General features: G+C 39.6%; 1 long non-coding RNA gene across 1 annotated transcript; it reads right to left on the reverse strand.

The window, feature by feature from the left end:
* Window positions 1–10282: 10282 nt before the first annotated feature.
* On the reverse strand, window positions 10283–13024 carry LOC147500596 (uncharacterized). Its single transcript, XR_015194715.1, has 4 exons — window positions 12364–13024; window positions 12190–12263; window positions 11737–11811; window positions 10283–10351 (listed from the first exon to the last, which is right to left on the reverse strand). It is a non-coding gene; the product is annotated as an uncharacterized LOC147500596 (long non-coding RNA).
* Window positions 13025–15839: the final 2815 nt, after the last annotated feature.

A 15839-nucleotide genomic window follows, 5' to 3' on the forward strand; every position in this document is an offset into this window, starting at 1 on the left:
AGTAAAAATTTTGGACTTTAACCCGACATTTTCAACCACACCCTTAGGATACTTAATAGGCCGTCGACTAATTGCAATGTCATTTTAGTAGGTTGCATCTCCTCTAGACCTATTTGTTTATACAAATAAAATGGGAGTAAGTTAACACTAGCCCCGTGTCTAGTAAGCGGTCGTCGTCGTGTGAGAATCTCCTAAGGTGCATTGACAATAGGGCGACCCGAGTCCTTGTACTTAACAATTCCATTATTTTAGGATAAAGTTGGGAAGCTGTTGGTTAGAAAAGCGTCTTTAGGTATGTTGGTCTTACGCCTAGTAGTGCAACAACTCCTTAAGAAACTTAGCGTGGTTAGGTAGCTTTTTATAGCTTGAGAAAAGGAAGGTTTATCGTTAGATTTTTGAAAACGTTTCTAATCTCCTCAAAGTTAGTATCCACAGTTAGCATGGCTAATTTTTTGAGGAGGCGGTGGTTTAAGCTCTATATTTAGTGTATGGCTCGACTTGATGTGTAACCTTGGCTTTATGTTTCTTAGGTTGTGGTTTAACCGGGTACCTCTACGGTGGTAGGTTCTTGAGTTTCTATTTGGTATCTAGTTCGATATCCGGTGTGGAGAATCTTGATGGGGTAACTATAGGCATAGTTACTTTGTTATCAACCACTCTTCGCAAGCGGAGAGTGGTGATGGCATTTAGCTTCACCCACGGTTGTAGTTTCGATACTAGTATTACCGTTTACCCCAAAGGCTGTGTTTTTTGTTCTAGGGTTGGGTATCGCTTGGCTGGAAACCGCCTTTTGGTTTAACTTTTATTGGGCTAAGCGTTGGTTTAAATTATTAACAGATTGTAGAATGTGTTGGTTAGATTGAGCCATGGTTTGGAAAAGTTGTTGGCTCACTTGTATGAAGGTGTCAAAGGCGATCCGGTTGTGTGGGTGTAATAGTCGCGGGTGGTGTGACTTGAACTATTTCGCGTTGATTATTTATGGGCGGATTATTGTGATAGTTATTATTTACCGGAACGATACCTCTATTAGCATCATAATTATTATAACTATATTGACCTTGTGCTTGACCTTGTCGGGGTTGTGCTTGGTTGTTATAATTATTATAATTACCACGACCACAATCCTTGTCCTTGTGGAGCTTGGTTATAATAAATGCGTTGGCTTTAACATATTGATTATTGTACCACGTAGGTGTGACTTGTTGGTTATTTCTCCAACCCGAAGTTGGGATTTTGTCTCAAAGGCGTTAGGTTCACTATTAATGGAACAAGAATGTTCATAGGCTATAGGACGATGGGAGTCGGGATGCTTTCGGGACTCGGCGAAACTACATGGATTTGAATTTACATTCATGGCCGGGGATAGGCTTTTGTTGTCTGAAATGGCCTCTACCTTTTGTGAGGGATTCAATTAGAGTTTTAAGCTCGGGATCTGATTTAACCTCAAACATCTTGGTAGCCTTAACCGTTGTTGAAGAACTAAGCGGGCCGGGGGGATATCATCACTCCCCTAATTGTTATTGCGTTTAGTTTGTTCTTCTAAAATTTGTAAGCCTCTCGGGGCTCCTTTACTTAGGAAACTACCCCCATTCATTATGTCGAGGACTTCTTTATGGTGGTGTAGAAGACCTTTGAAAAGGCCGCGAACTAACGTGTCTTTCGCTAAGTTATGATGTGGACACTCTATAAGGAGATCGGTGAAACGATTCCATGCCTCGAAAATGATTCATGAGGATTACGTGGGAAAAATGAATCTTTGAAAGCATCTCATCCGTCTTTAGGGGTGGGTAAAATGTTCCATAAACAATTGGTGAACAAGTTTATTACGAGTCCACGTAAGAATTAGGGAGTTAACCAAGGCGCCTTATCGGCTAAGGTGAAAGGGAATACCCTCGGTTTAATCTGTTCCGTACCAACCGTAGGATGGTGGAATGTTGTAAGGACTTGTTCAATCCTAGCGTAATGCCGATAAGGTTTTTCATGGTCTAACCCATGAAAAGCGGGTAACAAATTAAATATGTTTGGGGAACGAAAAAATCCCCACCGGTCTGCTAGAGCGATGCAAGATTTAGGGCTATCGCTCAAGGCTTTGTAAAAGTCGGAGAGAGGAGTCTCTCTTTCTTCACCCGTTATATGGGGTATGGTGTATGGTGTGTGTGATAGTAGCTAGAGGTGTCGTGGGTGGTGTACTAGATAGACTTGTTTGTTGCCGTGTAATTACGTTTGTTGTTTTTGTTCGACCAGACCTTAATCTCATGCAAGACTAAGTTGAGCTTAACTAAACATGCAACACTTCAAACAATTCTGATATACTAGTAGAAAACCTCTAACTGGAAATGCGAGGTATGGAAGAAAGGAATACGATAGCGTCCTTGCTTCGCTTATGAATAGCGTCTTGTGTATGGCGTGTTGGTGTATATAAGAGATTAGAACACTGAAAAATATGAAAGATCAAAGTTTGAATCAAAGCTGTGGAAATCCGGGGAAATTTAACACCGGGCGGCGGTCGCGGCCAGATGGTAGCTTCCTTTCAGCTTCGAGTAATTTTCAGATTATGGTGTTTTTAAGGTGGGTCGCTCGATTGGGAAGTCGAGTTCGGTGTTTGGCGCTGGTCGCTTTGGTATAATGCTGGCGTGCCTTCGGTGGTAAACACAATTCCAGTAACTTAGCTGGTCGAAGCCTTGGCTGGCGCTTCCCGTATTTTTCGCGAATTTGTCCAAAGTGAAGCGGGCAACAACGGTATGAATCAAACAAGGGTGGGTGGGTGAAATGGGACTTAAAATGACTACTTCTACTATGAAAACAATGCTAAAGTGCAACTAAGATGGCAGCGGCGCCATTTGATAAATATAAAATCAATAGAATCCTAAATATTAATGCTACAAGAACACTAATACGAAATCCTACCGTTCTTACGTTTAAATCAATTCTTCTTACTCTCAAAACATAATCATGCAATATAATGAGTAAGGAATTCGTTCCACTCTTAATTCTCAAGACTTAAACAAATTCAATTGATCCAACACAAGGAACAATGGTGAGAGTGATGTGTTTGGTGTTTAAACTAAAACTAATTATAAATTTAAGACAACTAAATCTAAAGATTCTAACTTTATGAAATTTAACAAACAATAATTAAAATCTAACATCAATAACTACGAAATGACTAACAACCAAGAAATGAAATTAGATCTAAGCAATAGATAAATGACAAAATCGAATTTGATCAATAATAAACTACTTTATTTATCTAATGAAGCAATAACAATATTTTAATATTTTAAATTAAAACAAGGGAAATGAAAACTAATTAAAATGGATATTTAATTCTAGATCTAAAATTCTATATATTAATTTAGGTCTAACTAGCTACCACTAACTATCTACCATTAACAAAGAGTTAAGCTTTGGTTTTTATACTTTCAGATCCAAAATTCGTGCATGGGCTTGGAGCCATGTTTTGGGCCAGAGAATCAGGCCCAAAACCCAATTCTTTCAAATCAAAAGGCCTCTTCAGCTGCAGTTGGCTTCCACAGACTTTTCGTCCACTTCTGCTCCTCTGATTGGGTCAAGGCTTAGACCATTGGAAAGCTCTTTCCGAGCCGGTCGTTTTGACATAAGGTAGGCCCAATTCCGAGGTATGAGTCCAAAGATATGGCATTCGGAAGTTCTGCTGACTTTTGCTCCTTTATCTCGCTAAAGTCGCACATTTCTGCACATAATGAACTTTGAAGCCTGAAATGCATAAAAACACGTAATCAGTATTAACTCTTACTTATTATTCACATAATTGGTCTAACAGTATGATTATTAAGGGGTTAAAACTACAGTTTTGGGCTCTTATCACCTACACTGGAGAAGGGGGCATGAGGTCCGTATTATACCAGGAACTCCAAGGGATTCTTTATGGTATATAAGGTTGCACATTGCTTGGGAAAAAGGAGATTGTGGCAGCATCTAACTCTCAGAGTACCATCAATATTCTAAAGGGAACAGAACCACCACCTTTGTACTGTGTGAATATAATCCTAACTATTAAAGGGCTAACATAGGGATTATGTATTTCATACATACATGTCTACAGATAAACAAATAGGGTAGCTGACTACTTAGCCAGCATGTTTAATAGTGACATATGTGCCTTCTTTATACCTCCACTGGATGAGAAACTCACTATGTATGCTATTCCGGCACACACAAATATGGCCCAATAAAAGCCCAATTCAATATAAAGCTCACGCTCAGAGTCCATGCTACAAAAAAACCCACGCTCAGAGCCCATGCTCATAACTTATCTACAAAAAAAGCCCACGCTCAGAGCCCATGCTCAAAGCTTATCTACAAAAACCCCACGCTCAAAGCCTACATACCTACGCATAAAATCAATATCAGTTGCGCATATGTTTTGTGAGTCAAACAACTTCCACAACTTCATCCACATTCAAGATTCACTTCCATCAACTTCATATCGTGTGATAGTTCTCCCGCCAGTTCTCTAATTTCATCCCATGATTGAACAGTTCTCCCACCAGTTCTCCAACTTCATCCCATGATTGGACAATTCTCCTGCCAGTTCTCCAACTTCATCCCATGATTGGCCGGTTCTCCTACCAGTTCTCCAACTTCATCCTACGATTGGAATATTGGAGAACGAGGAAGTAATTATCACCAATCCTACCTATAAAATTCAACCTTCGTTATTTTTCCAGAACTACGCATCGAGACTTGATCCCAAGCAATACATTTGGGTACGTAGGCAACTTCACACTAAAGTTCAGTCTCTTCTTTCCCCAATAACCATCTCCTTCACCATCTCCAAAAACATTACTTCTGACCCTCAATTGGTGTGTTTTGGCAAATCTTGTTGAAACATATTTGGCGCCGTCTGTGCTCCTACCCTCAACCACAAAAAAGTTACGTCAATAGCTTCACAAAGAACAAACAATGGTGAAGGCTCTCCTCTTACCGCTCAAGTTCAACACTTAACTTCTGCCGAATGAGAATTCCATTTCCAAGTCCGATGGTTCTCATCCATCTGCGACTGGGAGAGTGAGTATTCATATTACAGATCCAACAACTCAAGTCGACCGTCATCTCCGAAAATTGAAGAAACAGATACATGTATAGTTGTCAGGAGAAGTAACTACAGAATCAAAGCACTTCCTCACGCACCAAAAAGAATCGTGCGATTAAAGGAAGCAAACAAAACTATAATATGAAGATGGATAGTTTCAAGTGTGATCGTGAGTGAGTTCAAAAGCTCTTTTGCTAACTTTAATGTCGACCACTCATGGAGGGGTAGACAACTCATCGAAGATATGAAGAAAAACAATGTTGGTATAGCCAATCCTAACCAAAATGCTATAAGAGATCGGCTCTCTCCTAGAAGAAATTATTTGTATGTATCACTTACCATGCTTTAGTAGTTCAACCTCTTTGAAAGGTCCCTCTACAAGTCGTGGTCCCAACCCTCAAGCTCATTGTCGACCAATGCATGTTTCACATTACATGGTCAGTTGACAATAGTAGTTATGTAGATGGTGACTCACTTACAGAGGACCATGAAAAGAGTGATTGGATCCCAACCTTCCGTCCATATACTCCAAATGTTCACCCTAGGCGAAGAAAGAACCAATCTTCATAATTGGCTCGGTCTTTTCCATTGCCAATTTGCAATATCTAATTTTACCTACCTTAAAAATTAAAAAAAAAAAAAAAAAAAAAAAAAAAAAAAAAAAAAAAAAAAAAAAAAAACTTGTCGACCAAATGTTTCAGAGAATATTTTGCTGATCCAAATGATCTACAAAAAAAAAAATCTATAAATTTTTTTTCAATTTTGGCGCTCCAAGAATTTTATTTCAAAAAGCTCTTTCAATTTGGTCATCAAGCAAAAAGACTCAATTTGATGACCAGTACACTAGTTCAACAATTCCGATCTGTTTGCCATCAATTCATATTGACTAGCTCGATCATCAAGATATAACTACAAGAAATTAGCATACAACAAGGACAGTAGTTGACCTCGTCATGGAACTCGCACAGTTGATAGTAGTCCAAATCTTAGGGCTCATCGACGTGGCTGATCTGTTCCATATGATGATGTCGATAGCGTTCTAATTGTAGCCTCACTGAAGAATGGATCGACATATAACAAGGAGTGGTTGACTTGTCATGGAACTCGTACAATTGATAGTAGCCCAGACCTTAGGGCTCATCAACATGCTGATCTGTCCATATGATGGTTGATAACCTTTCTATTTGTTGCCTCACTGAAGAATGAATCGGCATATAACAAGGAGTGGTTGACTTGTCATGGGACTCGCACAGTTGATAGTAGCTCAAATCTTAGGGCTCATCAACATGCTGATCTGTCCATATGATGGTCGATCCCCACAGACGGCGCCAAATATGTTTCAGCAAGATTTGCCAAAACACACCAATTGAGGGTCGAAAGTAATGTTTTTGGAGATGGTGAAGGAGATGGTTGTTGGGGAAAGAAGAGACTGAACTTCAGTGTGAAGTTGCCTACGTACCCAAATGTATTGCTTAGGATCAAGTCTCGATGCGTAGTTCTGGAAAAATAACGAAGGGGGATCCATTTGGAACAAAAATGTGTGCATTGAGTCCGGTGAACGTCGGTTGTGACTACCGGGCCAATCTGAATTCACGTCGACACCCAAATTGCTAACCGTATGAATGTTGCCTGCACAACCTATACCGGGAGCAAATGACCAATAGACACCCTAAACCCGATGCGGTGTAATCTTTGCTCATAAGTCTGCAATGTAACTAGGTCGGAAGCACGTAGCCAAGTCTAATGCGCGTTCTACTCGATGACTTGCTCTAAGGTCATGTCCTTAGCCTCGATACATGGGTAGCGGATCGGAGGGATACCAAAGTATGGTGTGAGTATGCGTAACATCTATCCCCTAAATACCACTCCATATCCTCCACAAGTGAATACCATCCTCCTATGAGAAATGAACAATGCATATCTACCGGTCATTGGCCGATGTGATGTGCGGATGTCCTCCAAGGCCTCCAAACAATAGAAGCATGTGTGCTAAGCTCGATCGGGTTGGACATAAGTTATATTATGATCGATCTCATCGGGTCGATGGCAGCTCGACAAGGTCCGTGCCAAGCCCCACGAGCCTAGGCCTCTCATCGGTATACTCTGTGAGGATAGGATTTTGCAAAGACGGAAATACTCATAAAACCATACCTCTAAGAGAATGACAAACCCTCCCATTTGGGGACTCAACCGACAACACCCAAGATGTCGAGGCATACTATCTAAACAACGCAACAAATGACGGTATATGGCTCAACCAAAATCAATACCCCAACTCATGCAAGTGCTCAAAGTTAGCTAGATATCCCAAGTTAATCGTGGAATGGCGGAAGGAAAAAGAAGACACCCATCAAATACATACGTAAAGCTCTTTACATACTCATCAACATGTGTTTGACCATCATCGAATCAAGTGACAAATAATCTATCAAAACTGCAATCTCAATCGGTAGTCAACGGTGGAATGTATGCAGCCTTGATACCGTAGAAATCCTAACACCAAAGATCGTCATATGACTCCGCCGGTCGGACAAAGGAAGAAAGTCATCATTTGGGCACAACTCACGGAATTGATTGCTACATCTCAACGGATTACCTAATCCTATACTCAAACCAGATATCATGCAAAAATCTAATGGAGTGAAGCCCAACTCTCCACGAGGGAAGTGAAAAGTATGTGTACTATCCCACCATCTCTCAACTAAACCATTAATAACTCCCGGAATGGTCTTATTGTAAGGGATGTCAACTAGATGAGCAAAGGAGTCGCTTAAAATTGCATCTCTAACATGGTCAAGTGCACCGACTTTCTTAATATCATCCCACCGTCCTAAGCGACGTGGAGTGCAACGAACCCGATACATAACACATCTCGATGTATGCAAAATGAAACTAAAATTAAAAATAAAAATAAAAATATCGTATTGAACTACTAAAATTAACTACTACTACTACTAATTTATGAAATTAAAATACATACCTGTTGTTCAAGAACAACTCTTGAGACATGCCTATCATGAAATCTCTTGGACACCGGCCTAAGATGGCTGAAATCAATAGCCTCATAGAAATTCAAAATCGACTTGGCGATATTGAAGCAAAGAATGGATCGTCAGCCTCAACTCCTTGATTTCCAGCTCCGGAAGTGGTTGGTTCATCATCTAGATCACCACTGGGATTATCCCAAACGTATGCACTGTTTTCTTCTTCCTCACCGCCACCACTCCATCGTGTTTGGTTATTATAGACGGATTAAATTCGTCGGAACTCATTTTCTTCCTACTAACTAGAGTGGACCGAGTTGAAAAATTTTTGTAAAATGACAAAAGTCCGACCGTCGTAGCGATTAAATAAATAAAACATAAGACGCGACATTGGTACCGGCGCCAGACTAATACTGGTTTGTCGTAGCGGCGGTGACAGTTGATGGCATCGCCCGATACTAATGTCAGCAGTGGGTCCCCAATGAATTATGCGGCCACGAATTTGCGACCACCTAGAGTCGGTCGAAATTTGCTATCAGATTCTGTGGTAGCATTCTTCAAATTTGAAGAGTATGCTACCACCACCTAGAGATGCTCTTATGTTTATGTAGTAACTTGATCTATGAAAATTTAAATTTAGAATAGTGCGTTTACAAGTCTGCAAACAAACAAAAAATTATGCATGATAAATTCTTTTCACATAGCATTTATTTGAAATTAACCAATCTAACATTTGACATAACGAACTCACATAATTTTATACGACCTTTTAAAATGTATTCTTACATAGAAGATTACTACAACTGATATTCAACAAAACTGATCTATGTAAATTTAAATTTACACTGTAACTTGACCTATGAAAAATTAAATTTTCATAGAGAAAACATGTCGATCATAACTTATGCAAAATTATTTGAAATGAACAACAGCGCAAAGAGATTTCATATTTGAATTGAAAAAAACTTGACTTTCATATTCGAAGAGATTTCACTCTTCAAATTGAAAAAGTAGACAAATCTCAAATTTGGTTTTGAGTGGAAGAAACAAAATTTTCAAATCTTGATATTGTTTATCAGATCTGATTTGCTTGGTTGGAGAACAACAAATTTCAAGAGAAATTGATTGAGATAAAGAAAAGAATAATTATAAATTTGAAAAAAGCAAAAAAAATGAGAGAAAGTGAGAAATGAAGAAGGATGAGGGTAGTGGTGTAATTTTTAATTCGTTTGTTATTGTAATTTTTCAGATTTGTTCTTGTAATTTTATAGGCAATTAGTTATGTGGTAGTGGAGCCTTTCTAATCTCAGGAGGTGCGTGGGGTGGTCGCACGCCTTATATCTATCTATTGTTTTGATTATGTTCATAATGAATACAAGGTAATTTGGGTACTGTTTCAGAACTTGAGCAACTCTTTAAATGTTTTTGATGAGGTTGAGAACTTGAGATCTATACTCTGGGAGTTCTAAGAAATGAAGAGGGAAAGAAGCAAATGTAAGAGACGTTCATGACATGAATCAGTGTAGTGTGGTTTTAAATGAATATTTTCATATCATTAATAATTTCGCTATAAGGACATTTCCGGGTTGACATCAGTAAGTTATTTTTCTATTAATACCAATTGTGACATTTTCTAATATACATGCAAACACCATTATGAATGTGTGCAACAAACATGCAAACGCCACTATACATGTGTACAACATGGAATAAATGAAATTTCTCATATTAGTCATAACATAAAATGTGAGTATGCTAAGGGTCAAAAGCAAAATTGAAAAGTCACGTGTAACGCCCCGAGACCCAACACACATCCCGAGGACGTGAGGATGAATCTCGAGGCAGTCACCATCCCGATTCTAACGAAATTTCGACATAATTTTCTTTGTTTAATCGACGTTTCGTATACAAAAACCTGTCATAACACCTGGACATCGCATAATTCATCCTTCCAACCATATATATATCCAACAACCATATATATACTACTCTTAACTTTAGATATTACGGGGATATGACTGTATATCTACAAAACAAGGAGAACCGTTGCCAAATACATCGATTGTTACATCAAAATGACCTAGCTCTCTATATATACAACAAAAGAAACTAGTCTCTCTCTATACAACCAAAAGAAAAGAGTTGTGCTCTCTATATACAACAAAAGGAGCTAATTTCACCCTATACCAAAATAACTTGACTCAGATCCCGTCGCCAAGCATAAGGAAACCACCCAAATCCCATAAACCATCATCCTCGGTGGTAGGGAAAGTCTCCTCCGCAACGGGCTCGGCTGAAATGTTAATGTAGGATGAGCAAAACAACTAAGCCCAGTAGAAACGCACATAACCAATAAATAGTTTACTTATATAAAACATTTAAAACATGCAGGGTTTCCATAAAAGTATTCAAATATCGTGACTATATATATACATCACTAACTAGCAGAAATCATTTCGACATGCTTTATTGATATACAAAATAGAGTTTTTCACAATCATCATACAACTATTCGGGTCACCGTGATCCTATTAGAATGTTGAGGGTACGACCGGTACTTCACCCGATCCACAAGGCAAATCTCGGTTCAAGACTTTCCAGGTGTGAACCATGCACCGTTGTTTTTCGATTTTACCGGCAGAGCTGAAATGCCGTTGTCAGATTCAGACACACAAAATCCCCAAAGCTTTTAGGGCTCGGGGTGGGCCCCTGACCACCCAATTCATAATGGCGTCACCTAACTTACTGAATGGTCAACCGTTCGACGACCGCAGACCTTCCGGGGATCCTCGACACATCCGTGAGTGGACTAAACTCTCACTCCTCGCGTCTAAACCTCATCAAGGTAATATGTAACCCTACACAAGCTAATCACCATACATCGTGATACGTACAAGCATGGTTATCTAGAAAATTAGAAAAGGAATTCCCGGACTACATCCAATGATGCATCCCTTTAAAGGTGGCCCACCACCGAAAAGGTGTACACCACGGTTGGAATCCTGAGAATGAACCGCCGCCTCGAATTCGCGACAACAGTTCCTTCTTTATTGGAATTCACAATTCCTTTTCTAAATCCCCTCGTGATAAGTATAGTAATATCTATATATATACTCGTATTACCGGTTATTTCCAAATACTATATATACATATTTAGTTTTTCTTTTAAAACTGTTGGTTCTGTATGTGTGAGTTCCTGGATTTCCAACAATCGAGTAAAGGTAACCTATGACTCCCTAAACGGGCGGTCATAGTAAATGACAACCGATGATTCCTAAATGGCTAATCATCGTAAATAACCCACGAACCATCCATTGGAACAATCCGTAACCTCACACCTAGTTACAAACAACCGGGTAATCCTTTACCCGCATTACAAAATCCATCATTCGTCTCTTTACATCGAGACAAGACGAGAACCCTTCCCAAAACCAGTTTTACTCTTTTAACAAAGAAAACAATCCCAACTACCCCGATTTCACAAACTCATTTCTTTTCACACAAAAGCTATCCATATACTTAGTTTATATCGAGGAAAACTACAATGCAAAACATGAATATTATATATATACATGCATGGTTGATACGCAAACAATCTATTACCAATTTAAACAAATCAAATCAAATCAAATCATGCATAAAAATAAGCATGCTATATATTGGTATGTAGGTTCCTACCTTAGCAAGCTCCGTTCTCCTCAAGCCCACTTAACCAAATCAAGCCCGCTTAGCCGAATCCACTAGTAATTCCTCCTATAACATCATATACACATACGTCAGTTATTAGAATTTATCCACTAACGATAAATTCTTATCTAACGCAAGCCGAGAAGAAATCTCGACGTTACGAATTTGGTTTCAGTAAATGTTTTCCTCTAACTATCAGCACAGCTGACATGCCATTTCTAGTAATCTGTTACTTCTGGACAGTCTCTATGTGCCTTTATGCCCACACTACTCATATCTATCAATTCCACTAACGATTACGATTTTTCCCCAACTCTAACTACAAACAAATTCCACTCTTCACTTCACATTAATTATAACAATAAACTCGGTGGGTGCTTCTTCTCCTCCACTCAATAATCAACATGAAATGCTCAAAATGGAGTGAATATATATAATTCTTACCGAGTCAGTAAGAACAACTCCCTAGCTAGCTGCTCCACCGATATCGCTCAACTCAATTTTCTCCAAACAAGCTACTGCCGACATTCAACAACCAATTTCAATTATTTTTCATCAAACACAACCAATTCCATCGAAATTGAATCAAAATATGGAATTGAGACGAAATTAACTCACCTTTCGCGGAAATACGACGCAACTCCAAGAAATTTTGAATCCTCACCCTTGACTTTAGTGGTTCTAAGGATTGGGTGTGAAGAATTGTTGGTTTTTAATCGATGGAATTGGGGAGAATTGAGTTTTCTCTTTCTTAGGTTTTAATTTGTTGCGAAATTGGGTGCGATTTTGATTTGGGGAATTTGGTTTCGTGCGTTTTTGTTTTACTGTTGGTTTGGTTTTTGGTTTGTGCAATACGTTTTTTTTTTTTTTTTTTTTCTTTACTTGTTTGCTAATTAAGGCCCAAGCCCAATATGCCCAAATTAGGCTTAAAGTCCTAATTAACTTCTAACCACCCACTAATTCGACTTAGCGTCTTAATTGTTTTTCCGGCCCAACCAGCTTAATTAATTTCCTACATTCTATTCCACCGCAGGCTATAACAATAACCCACTCATGCGTGTAAGTTGTTAACTCGTGCCAGCTTCGACGCAGAAAAGCCGCTAACCGACATTTTGTCAATTTTTTCTCATATGATTTGCTTATCTAACGTGGCTTAGGAGTCTGAGTTAAGTTTCATTAAGTTACGTAAGTTGGAAATGTAACCCGACCGACCAATTACCTAAATGTCCCTAGGGTTGCTATGTAATTTACTAAAATACCCTTAACAAGAATTTGAGTCTTTACATCCTACCTTCCTTAAAAGAAAATTTCGTCCTCGAAATTAAATCATACCTTAGTTCTCGAACAATTCTAGATATTGTTGTTGCATATCCGATTCCTTCTCCCATGTTGCTTCCTCTACATTGTGATTTCTCCACAAGACCTTTACCAACGGAATGACCTTTGACCGCAATCTCTTTTCTCTCGTATCTAGAATCTGAACCGCCCTTCCGGATAGGTAATGTCTTCTTCTAATTCCAACGATTCCAAATCGACCACATGTAGGGATCGGGCTCATACTTGCGTAGCATCGAAATATGGAACACGTTATGGACGCGTGATAGCCTTTTCCGGTAACTCGACCTATCGCCTAACTCCGAGATCTTACGGATAATCGGAAACGGTCCCACATATCTAGGTGCAAGTTTCCCTTTCATCCCGAACCTCTGAATTCCTTCTTCGGAGATACCTTCAAAAATACCGTCACCTTCATAAAATTCCAAGGGACGCCTCGCCGATCCCATAACTTTTCTCGACTCACTGGCTGTGAGCAACCGATTCGTATCACTTTAATCTTTCGGTGGTGTCACTAACCATCTCTCGCCCCAACATAATACTATCTCCGGTTTCGGTCCAATAGAGGTGTTCCGCAAGGTCCGCCATACAACGCTTCAAAGCGGTGCCATACCAATACTAGATTGGTAGCTGTATTGTAAGCAAACTTCGCCAACGCCAAATGAGTCTTCCAACTACCCCCAAAATCAAGCACGCGCCAAGCACGAAGCATATCTTCTATGATTTGAATGACTCTTTTCCGATTGCCCATCGGTTTCATGGATGAAATGTTGTCTTGAATTTCAGTTTGGTTCCCAATTCCCTTTGAAGACTTCTCCAAAATGAACCGTAAATTGAGTACCTCTATTTGAAATTATCGATAATGGTGCCCCCATGCAACCTGACCTCGATTATCCGACATGTAGATTCTACTTAGCTTTTCAGCAGAGTAAGTAGTCTTAATGTGTATGAAATGAGCGGACTTGGTCAATCTATCAACAATGACCATATAGAATCCATTCCCTCACGGTCCTCGGTAATCCGGATACAAAATCCATGGTTATATTCTCCCACTTCCATTCCGAATCTCCAGAGGGTTTAAGAAGACCGGTGGTCTATGGTGTTCCGCTTTCACCTGGTTGGCATGTGGCACACTTCTTCACATATTCATGAATGTGTCGCTTCATACCCGCCACCAAACCGACGACGCAAATCTGTACATTTTGGTACCGCCAGATGAATTGTATACTTCGATCATATGCTTTCGGCTCAAGATATCATTCCTCAAAGAGTGATCAAAAGGTACCCAAACTCTTTTCTCGAATCTGATACTTTCGCCTCCGGTGTCTTTTCCCAATCGACATCCTCGGCATTCTCCACATATCCTCGGTACCTAGGTCCATCCTTCGATGTATTCGGGCATTCACAATCTCACGGACTAAAGTGTTTTCTGCCGTCAGCGTCATCTGTGCTAAATAACGACACTTCCGGAGAATCTCCACTTCCATTTCCAAATGAAGTTCAAAACCATAAGCATGCCGGACTCCAAAGAATTGCCACTCCTTCATCATCATCTGGCAAGACAAACATGTTCTCGCTTTCTATTCAATGCATCGGCAACTACATTTGCTTTACCCGGATGGTATTGCAATGAGAACGTATAATCCTCCATGTACTCAACCCATCTCCTCTGCCTCATATTCAAATCTTTCTGCGAGAACAAGTACTTGAGACTTTTGTGATCCGAGAATATTTCAAACTTTTCACCATACACATAATGTCTCCATATCTTTAAGGCATGAATAATCGCAGCTAACTCCAAGTCATGAGTAGGATAATTCTTCTCATGGGCATTCAATTGTCTTAACGCATACGCTATCACTTGGCCTTCTTGCATTAAGACATATCCTAACCCGATGTTAGAGGCATCAGTATAAATCACTTAACTCTTCTCCGGATCTGGAATAGTCAAAACTGGCGCTGTTATCAATCGCGTCTTTAGCTCTTGGAAAGCTTTTTCGCATGCCTCCATCCATTCAAACTTCACCTCCTTCTGTGTCAATCTAGTTAAGGACGACGCTATGCTAGAGAATCCTTCCACAAAACGACGGTAATAACCTTCCAATCCCAAGAAACTTCTGATTTCCGTCGCTGGCGTCGGTCTCGGCCAATTATTCACTGCCTCTATCTTTGAACCATCAACTTTTATTCCATTCTCCGATACAACATGCCCTAAAAACTTCATCTCATTCAACCAGAACTCACACTTGCTAAACTTGGCATAAAGGTGATGATCAACTAATGTTTGGAAAACAATCCTCAAGTGTTCCTTATGTTCAGCCCTAGTCTTGGAATAAATCAATATGTCATCTGTGAATACGATAACAAATTGATCTAAGTATTTCCACATCACTCGGTGCATGAGATCCATAAATGCGGCTGGAGCATTTGTCAAACTGAATGGTAACACCAAAAACTCAAAATGCCCTAGCCGTGTTCGGAAAGCTGTCTTCTTTATATATTCTTCTCGAATTCTCATCTGATGGTAGCCTGTTCTGAGATCTATCTTCGAGAAATACTTGGCACCCCTTAACTGATCAAATAGGTCATTGATTCTAGGCAACAGATATTTGTTCTTGATAGTCACATTATTCAATTTCCGATAATCCACACATAGCCTAAACGACCCATCTTTCTTCTTCACAAATAACACCGGTGCTCCCCAAGGTGACTGGCTTTCCCTTATGAACCCCAATCTTTTCAGTTCATCTAATTAGGAT

The sequence above is a fragment of the Coptis chinensis genome, chromosome 5, assembly GCF_015680905.1.
Source record: "Coptis chinensis isolate HL-2020 chromosome 5, ASM1568090v1, whole genome shotgun sequence".
Taxonomy (NCBI): domain Eukaryota; kingdom Viridiplantae; phylum Streptophyta; class Magnoliopsida; order Ranunculales; family Ranunculaceae; genus Coptis; species Coptis chinensis.